Source organism: Amphiprion ocellaris, chromosome 8 (assembly GCF_022539595.1).
Source record: "Amphiprion ocellaris isolate individual 3 ecotype Okinawa chromosome 8, ASM2253959v1, whole genome shotgun sequence".
NCBI lineage: Eukaryota > Metazoa > Chordata > Actinopteri > Pomacentridae > Amphiprion > Amphiprion ocellaris.
The window spans coordinates 33,655,977-33,663,529 of record NC_072773.1 but is presented as its reverse complement, the minus strand read 5'-3'; positions in this window follow the sequence as shown (position 1 = coordinate 33,663,529).

Below are 7,553 nucleotides of genomic sequence, written 5' to 3'. Positions count from 1 at the left end.
AAGGTTAGAATTTTTTTTTTTAATTAAAAAAAAAAAATTATGTTTCAAGAAAATTACACTAAAAAAAATGCAAGAAATGAGCGTTAATTCTCTCTCTAACAATTAGAGGAATGTTCTTTAAAGGTTCCATGAGGGTTAGTTTTTTGTAAAAATTTCACAAGAAAGTTTGTTACTTTCAGAGATTATTTGGGGAGCATTCCTTGAAGGTTAGAAAATTTTACAAGAATGTTTATTTTGATATAGTCCAGAAAACACGAACCTTCAGAGAACATTCTCTGGTGATTCTCTGGAGGTTCTTCAAGGGTTAGTTTTTGTAGAATTTTACAAGAAAGCTGCAGTTTGTTCTAAACAGCCCACCAAACATGAATCTCCAAGACCTTCAGAGAGCATTTGGGGAACATTTCCTGAAGATTCCATGAGGATTTGTTTTTGCACAATTTTACAAGAAACTTCCACTTTGTTTCAAACACAGCCCAGCAAACACGTCCCTCCGGGGAAGATTCCCTGAAGGTTCTCTGAGGGTTCTCTTAAGGCTAGTTTTGGTAGAATTTTACAATAGTTTGTTCTAAACACACTCCAACAAAGCGGAACCGTCAGGGAACATTCACTGAAGGTTCTCTGAGGGTTTTGTTTTGTAGAATTTTGCAGAAAAGATCACAGTTTATTGTAAACACAGTACTTAAATAATAATAATAATGTCCTGTAATTAGTCTGTAATTTTATTTATTGTGTGTTTTGTCTCTTTTTTAATGAATCACCATTAAAAAAATAGAGACAGAGTTTGTTCCTATGTTGGAATGTCAAACATTGTTACTGGTGCTGGATTATACTAATATTACCACAAGTGTATTATTAACATAATATCAGTAATATACATTTAAAATGTCACTGTTATTATCAATACACAATGACACCCCAAGTCCTGACAAATACAATAATAGTTGCTTCATTTAATGATTCTATAAATGCTGAAGGTCAAGAAGAGGGAGAAAACTTACGATACTTAGTATACTTATGTGCACCCCAAATATTACAATAAGTGACTGACAAGATATCATCAACTATTTTGATTAATTATTGTCTAGCTAGTAATTTTTTAAAGCATACATTTTAAATACGTGCTGGTGATGATCTGTAAATGATATATTAGCATTAAAAGTAAGAATGAACTTGTAATATTAAAAGTAAAAGTGCAGAAAAATGGTCCCTGTGAGTCTTATACTTTTAAAATGAATGTTACTGGTGCAATAATCTGTAAGTAGTAGTAGTATTGCTGTATTTGGTCAGTTTTTTTCCTGATATACTACAAGCTGTTCGAAAGCGATGCATATTTATAGTAACATATTTTCATCTACATGTTTTGTATGTAAACAAAAAACAAATGTATATGTGAAGCAACTGCCGAACAAACACAAGGGAGTACAATATTTCCCTTTATACTGCAATGGAATAGAAATATAAAAGTGTATCAAATTGAAATGCCAGTAAAGTACAGGAACCTCGCATGTTAAGAGCAGCAGAGTGTTGGAAATTAGACAGTAAAAAATGTTTGTAAATTTTAGTGTGAAAGATTGTCCAATTATGGCAGTAAAAATCTCGAACTCTAAAACAGTTTGATCCAGTTTATGTAACACTGAATCACTGTAAATAAGTTAATCAGGAGAAAATTGCACTTTTTTCTCTTAAAAAATACATTTTACTACTTTGCACAGTTTTTTCAAATAGTTATAACATTCAATACTGCAACTTTTGCATTTATTTCTCGATACGAACACAGTTTTTCACAGTTAAATGTATGTACTGTTGTGCTGAAAATGGAAACATGCTGTAATATTTATAACAAGGAACATTTTTGCATTTATTTCATGTAAAAAATACAGTTTGTACCGGTCAAATTGATAAATATTAAAGCACAAAAGTACATTTTGTGTTAGTAACGGACATATGCTTTAATATTTATGACAGCTATAACCAGAATTTTTGCATATACAGCACATACATTCATTGCTAAAAATACACATATTAATGTTAAATACACAAACTGCTGTGCAGATAATGGAAAAACGTTAAAATAGGTCACACAAACTTTATTTTATATGGTATTTTTAGGTAAATTTTCAAGTAAAACTAAAACTTTTTAAAGGTTAAAACTTTTTTTTGTTTTACAGTGAGCATATTTTTTAACCGTAAAATCAACACTATCAATACATTTCTTTAATGTAAATGAAGAAAATGTTTTACCATAATTTTACAGTAGCGTTCTGGCAACCACAGCATCCAGAATTTAACTGTATGAATAACAGTTTTTTTACAGTGTAGACTGACGGCCACACTTGCTGTCATCCCAGTCGTGAAAGTTGCTAACCCAAGTAGCCACTTTAAAATACAAACATAGCACATCATTTCAAACAACATTTATTTAGCCTTTGTTGAACTACTTAAGCTTAGCTAAGTTTTGTATGTTTGACATTATCTTTTCTTTGTCTTACCAGCTGGGGATCCAGTCTTCTGCTGTTGTGGTCTTCTGGCTGGTTTTGGGCTAAAGATGGCTTCAGGGTAGACATGTTTTTATGCCAGAGCTGCCAATCAGACCATACCAAGTGCTGCCACGTCAAGGGGGGGACCAGGTTTGTTTGATTTAAATATTACTTTATCAATTTGATATGTGTTGGGTAATTAGAAAAATATTGGGTTTGTTTATTATTATTATTTTGATTACGTAGACCAGTTGTACTATTTTGTGCTGATTATTGTTAGCATAGGTGTTTTATGGTGTTTTATGTTTCCCCCATTGTGTGTAACTGGTCTGATTGCTCAGTATATATATTCCCCTTTTGTTCAGTGTTGTTCAGGTCTGTTATGAGTTTGTTTGACCAGTGCAGCTGGTTTGCTTTGTCATTTTGTTGCTTATAGCCATAGTTAAGTTCTGTTCTTTTGACATCTTATGCTTTAGTATTGTTTTTTGTAACTATATTTGTAATTGTTTTGGGTCAAATAAAAACCCTGGTTTTGAACTAATCTGCAAGTCCTTGTGCTTTGCAACTCGATCCCTCACAGACACTATCGCTTCATTCACAGACAAATAGATTAAACAAATAATAAAATAAATGTGATATAATATCTGCTATCATGTTTATCATCATCAGAGTCACAAAGCTTTACCGATCTGTCACCACAGCACCCTCCACCACTGTAAGTTTCACAAGTCTAAGTGGCCCAAAATAGACATCTGTGTGTCTCAGAGTTTTTGAGCTTCTTCTAATTCACACAAAGATTAATTCACTATATTTTCAGGTATAATGATTTTTGGATGTTTGGTTTTTGTTTGTGATAGAAAAGCTTTTTAAAAAGAATTCTGTTTTATTTTATTGTGACTGATAATTAAAATGTACTTCTTTATTTCTTTGTTTGATAGAGAGAGTGCACTTTATTGAACGTCTGTTTAGACAGCAATGGACGTAAATATACCGGATTATAACAACAATGCTAATTTACATCTGCAGTCCCTAGGCAGGTAAAAAACAAAACAAAACAGTGAAACACAGGACAATATGGGTCACAATAAAAGGACAATAGGTCACAAATTTGAGTTTATGAAATCAAATATGTAAATGTGTCAAGATAAATGCAATATTCTGTGTAAAATTAAACTATTTCCTATATTCCCCCATACTGTAGGTGTTCAAAGCAAAGCTAAAGACCCACTTGTTCTCTGCTGTATATGAATCCTAACTGTGAGGTACTGTGTCTTCTTATCAGTTTTATCATTGTTAGTGTTGTTATTGTGCCTTCTTAGCCATTGTTTTATCCGTTATTATTTTGCTGTATTTTATCTGTTGCTTGCTCTGTAAAGCACTTTGATTTGAAAGTGCTATATAAATAAAGTTATTATTATTATTATTATTATTATTATTATTATTATTATTATTATTATTATTATTATTATTATTATTATTATTATTATTATTATTATTATTATTATTATTATTATTATTATTATTATATTAACCAATAAAAATAAAAATTGACAAACTACTTGGTGAGTAAAATTCCGCTGACGACCTCAATGTTCACGGATACAGAAAATGAACTTTTTTTAAACTTTACATTTATGTGGATCTTTCAAGAGGTGGACGGCTGCTATCAAAGTGAAAATCTTTGATGGGAAACCTGCCTTCCCTTTTTCTTACATCCCATGAGTGTGTCGTTACAGTTCAGCTCTGCAGCAGTTAGTGAACAATGACTCTGCGCTCATGGAAGTGGAACATAAACCACAGTAGTACTACTGTAGAAAGGGGAAATAAAGGGGCCAACATCAACAGCATGACAGTACAATTATTACTCTCACTGCCTGATGGTTTGAACTCCATCCCATGCTGAGTCGTAGAGAACATACATCCCAGCTAAATAAAAAGATACCAAACACCCGTGTGTGAGCCGTGTTTACTCTGTTTGCAGGTGTTGGTGTCTCTGATTCTCGGTGGTCTACTCGCTCTGAAAACCCTGGCTTCCTGTTTGAATGATGTCTTAGAGGCTACTGCCATGAGCACATTACATCTGATCTGAGTGTTTGTGAGTTCACTTCAGACCAGCTGGTAAAAAACAGGAAGCGATTGTGCAGAAGAGAAACTTTCTGGCCAGATCTGCAGACTGAAAGCAGCTTCCCACCCTTCACCCCTGAACCACCACTCAATTGTTTTCAACTAAGAGCCTGAAAAAAAATACATCAAGGTGTAGAGTTCAAACTTTGGTTGGTGGTGTGTGACCAATGTACAATCCCAGCTGCTTTTGATCGGAATTCAAATCTCTACTGTGTGTGCATAAGGGGAGCAGAGTTGAGATTATTTGTGCATGTATTTAAATGAAACTGCAGGTGTAACCATGTGGCAGCTTTACTGGAAAACAGCTGCAACACCAAGTTTTTAGGGCAAGAAAACACCTAAAATGTAGACAATAGATTCGCAGTGACTGAACACATATTAATAGTACATTCGTGTGACCTGCTTCATGTCTTACCCGCAGTTCTGAGGGGATCAAAAAGAGGGTCTCGACTTCCTGAGTGCACGTTGTCTGGCCCTAAGAGCCTGAGAGAAAAATAGTCTGCGCTTTGTCTCCTGTTGTATTGTGCAATAAAATGATGTTGAAATGAAGCAGTTTGGGGCTGCAAAGGTCAAATAAATACATAAAAGTTGTTAGGATTTTTTATCTCACAAAGGCACTACTAACTGAACACTGAAGTTGATATTACATATGAGTGTTACAATATTGATAATAATAACCATTTAATGTGCAAGGAATCCATGAGTTATGCTTGACCTTTAAAAGGGAAGAGATGGAGCTAAGTACTAACTCCAAGCTCTGATGGACACAGATACGTCAGACTGGAAAGCTACAGCCACTTACAAAAAGTGTTTCTTCTTCTACACATGCACACACATTAATAAAGATAGAGTTGTGGCCTTGATGCACAGCACATTCCTATTTACATATAATGTAACAACTAATTGTACTGAAACTGCTAAACTCAAGGTTGTTTGAGGGAGAAGCCATAATAATCCTCCCTAAGGGACACCTGCATCCTCCCTATGAAATACCACTAATGGATGCATCACCTCTCAGCTAACAATGGAATAATACAAACTGGTAGAAAGCGGGATAAAGTTTGCAGGAGGTTCTTTTTACAGTGTGCGGCTCCAGGGGATTGGATGAATCATGTGCCAAGAGATATGGACATATCTGTGCACCAACTAATGGCAGAACTAAATCTAAACCACGGTTTATCCCCACCTTAACCAATCACATTTCAATATTTGAATTAGATGTTTATATCTATGACCTATCACACAATACTAGACTGAATAAAATGCTGTGTTAACTTTTGATTTTATCCTTTTCTGGGAGGCTGTTCCAAACAGAAAAGGTCCTTGTACAAGATTCTTTTGAGACACTGATATTTATAAAATAAACAGCTTAATTGGAGAGAAGTAGTTTGTCTTCTATCTCAAAAAACGAACACATTCAACAAAGTCAAATCAAAGTGGGTAGATGACTAATTGACACAGTGACTCACTTTTAAAATAAATCCGACCTGCTTCACCTGCTTTTTCTGTTTCAGTCTTTATCTGACTTTAAAATGTTCCACTTTTATGCACCAAAACTACAACTCAAAATCCTCATATTTCAAATTCTGCTCTCTCTCATTTTGTATCAAGATAAAGCTAATAGCGAAGCCTAGCAAACAATATGTGGCGGCAAAAAACAATCTTAGAAGTGAACGATAAAGGTGCAAATTGTTGATTTCATGTGTATGTGGTTGGTGGATTTTTGTAGAAAAAATGAGAACAAACTAATTTCTCAAAATGTGTTCGATAATGGTTTGATGCAAGCAGACAGCTGGTTGAATATTTTAGCTGCAGATGTGTTCTTGTTAAGCTGAAAACATCCAGCCAACATTTAAAATACTCAGACAATCAAAAGAGTTTATATTGAAAGTTTGTTTGTAGAAGGTGATATAACACAATGGCACATATTACCTCTGAGTGATCTGACAAACTGTAAAAAGACGGGACCTAAGTTGGGTCTGTGAAGGACTCTACAGGGGATTCCAGCAAAGAGGATGAGAAACTGAAACATGTTGGCCGTAGAGAAGCAGACAAACCGGTGCAGTGCTGAGCCACTAATACGACTACAGAGAAGTGAAGCCTAGCAGGGAAAAACAGCAGCATCACGAGCTAAAATTAGATTATCTCAGACTGTCATAAGAAATGATTCTTAGGTGTTTAATTCCCCAAATTCACACCGAAATGACTTTCAAAATCAAATAGTGGATCTGCTGGGAGTGAGCAGACTTATTACAGATTTTATTCAAACAGTGACAGCTGGATATAGTTCAGCGGCTAGCACAGCTGACTCGGACGTAAGAGATCAATGATTCAAATCCCAGTCAGGGCACAAGTGTCCAGTGAGGACCCTGGAGCAAAGTCCTTAGTGCTGACCTGCCTGTCTACCTTGTATCTACTCTCAGATGTATGTTGCTTTAGATAAAAGTGTCTGCTAAAATTAAATTCTAAGATGGAAAAATACTTAAAATTGTTACATCAAAAGTGGATTTTTTTAAAGCCTGACTACAGCTGTGATTTGTGACTTTGCTCCAAAATATCTTAACAGTAAATATAACAATTGTACTAAAAGTCTCAACAGAAAATTTTGCACAAGCATTTGTATTTGCCATATTATAAATCCTACTGCCTCTCAAAAGTAAATGGACAAATTAAATAAATATGTATGGACCTAACTGTATGTCGCTTTGGATAAAAGCATCTGCTAGATGAAATTGTAGAATTGTAAAGAAAGGCACAGGCATATTTACGGTTTACTTATTTTTACTTATTATTATTATTTGTAATTATAAACATTTCCTGCTGTTACAGAGACCAACAACATGTTCAGTGATCCTTGGGGTATGGCAAGTATTTTTCATTGGTAAATATAAAATTTTATCCCAAAAAAGCTATAATTTACTATTTTTCCAGGTTCACTCAGCTTTCCCAAAG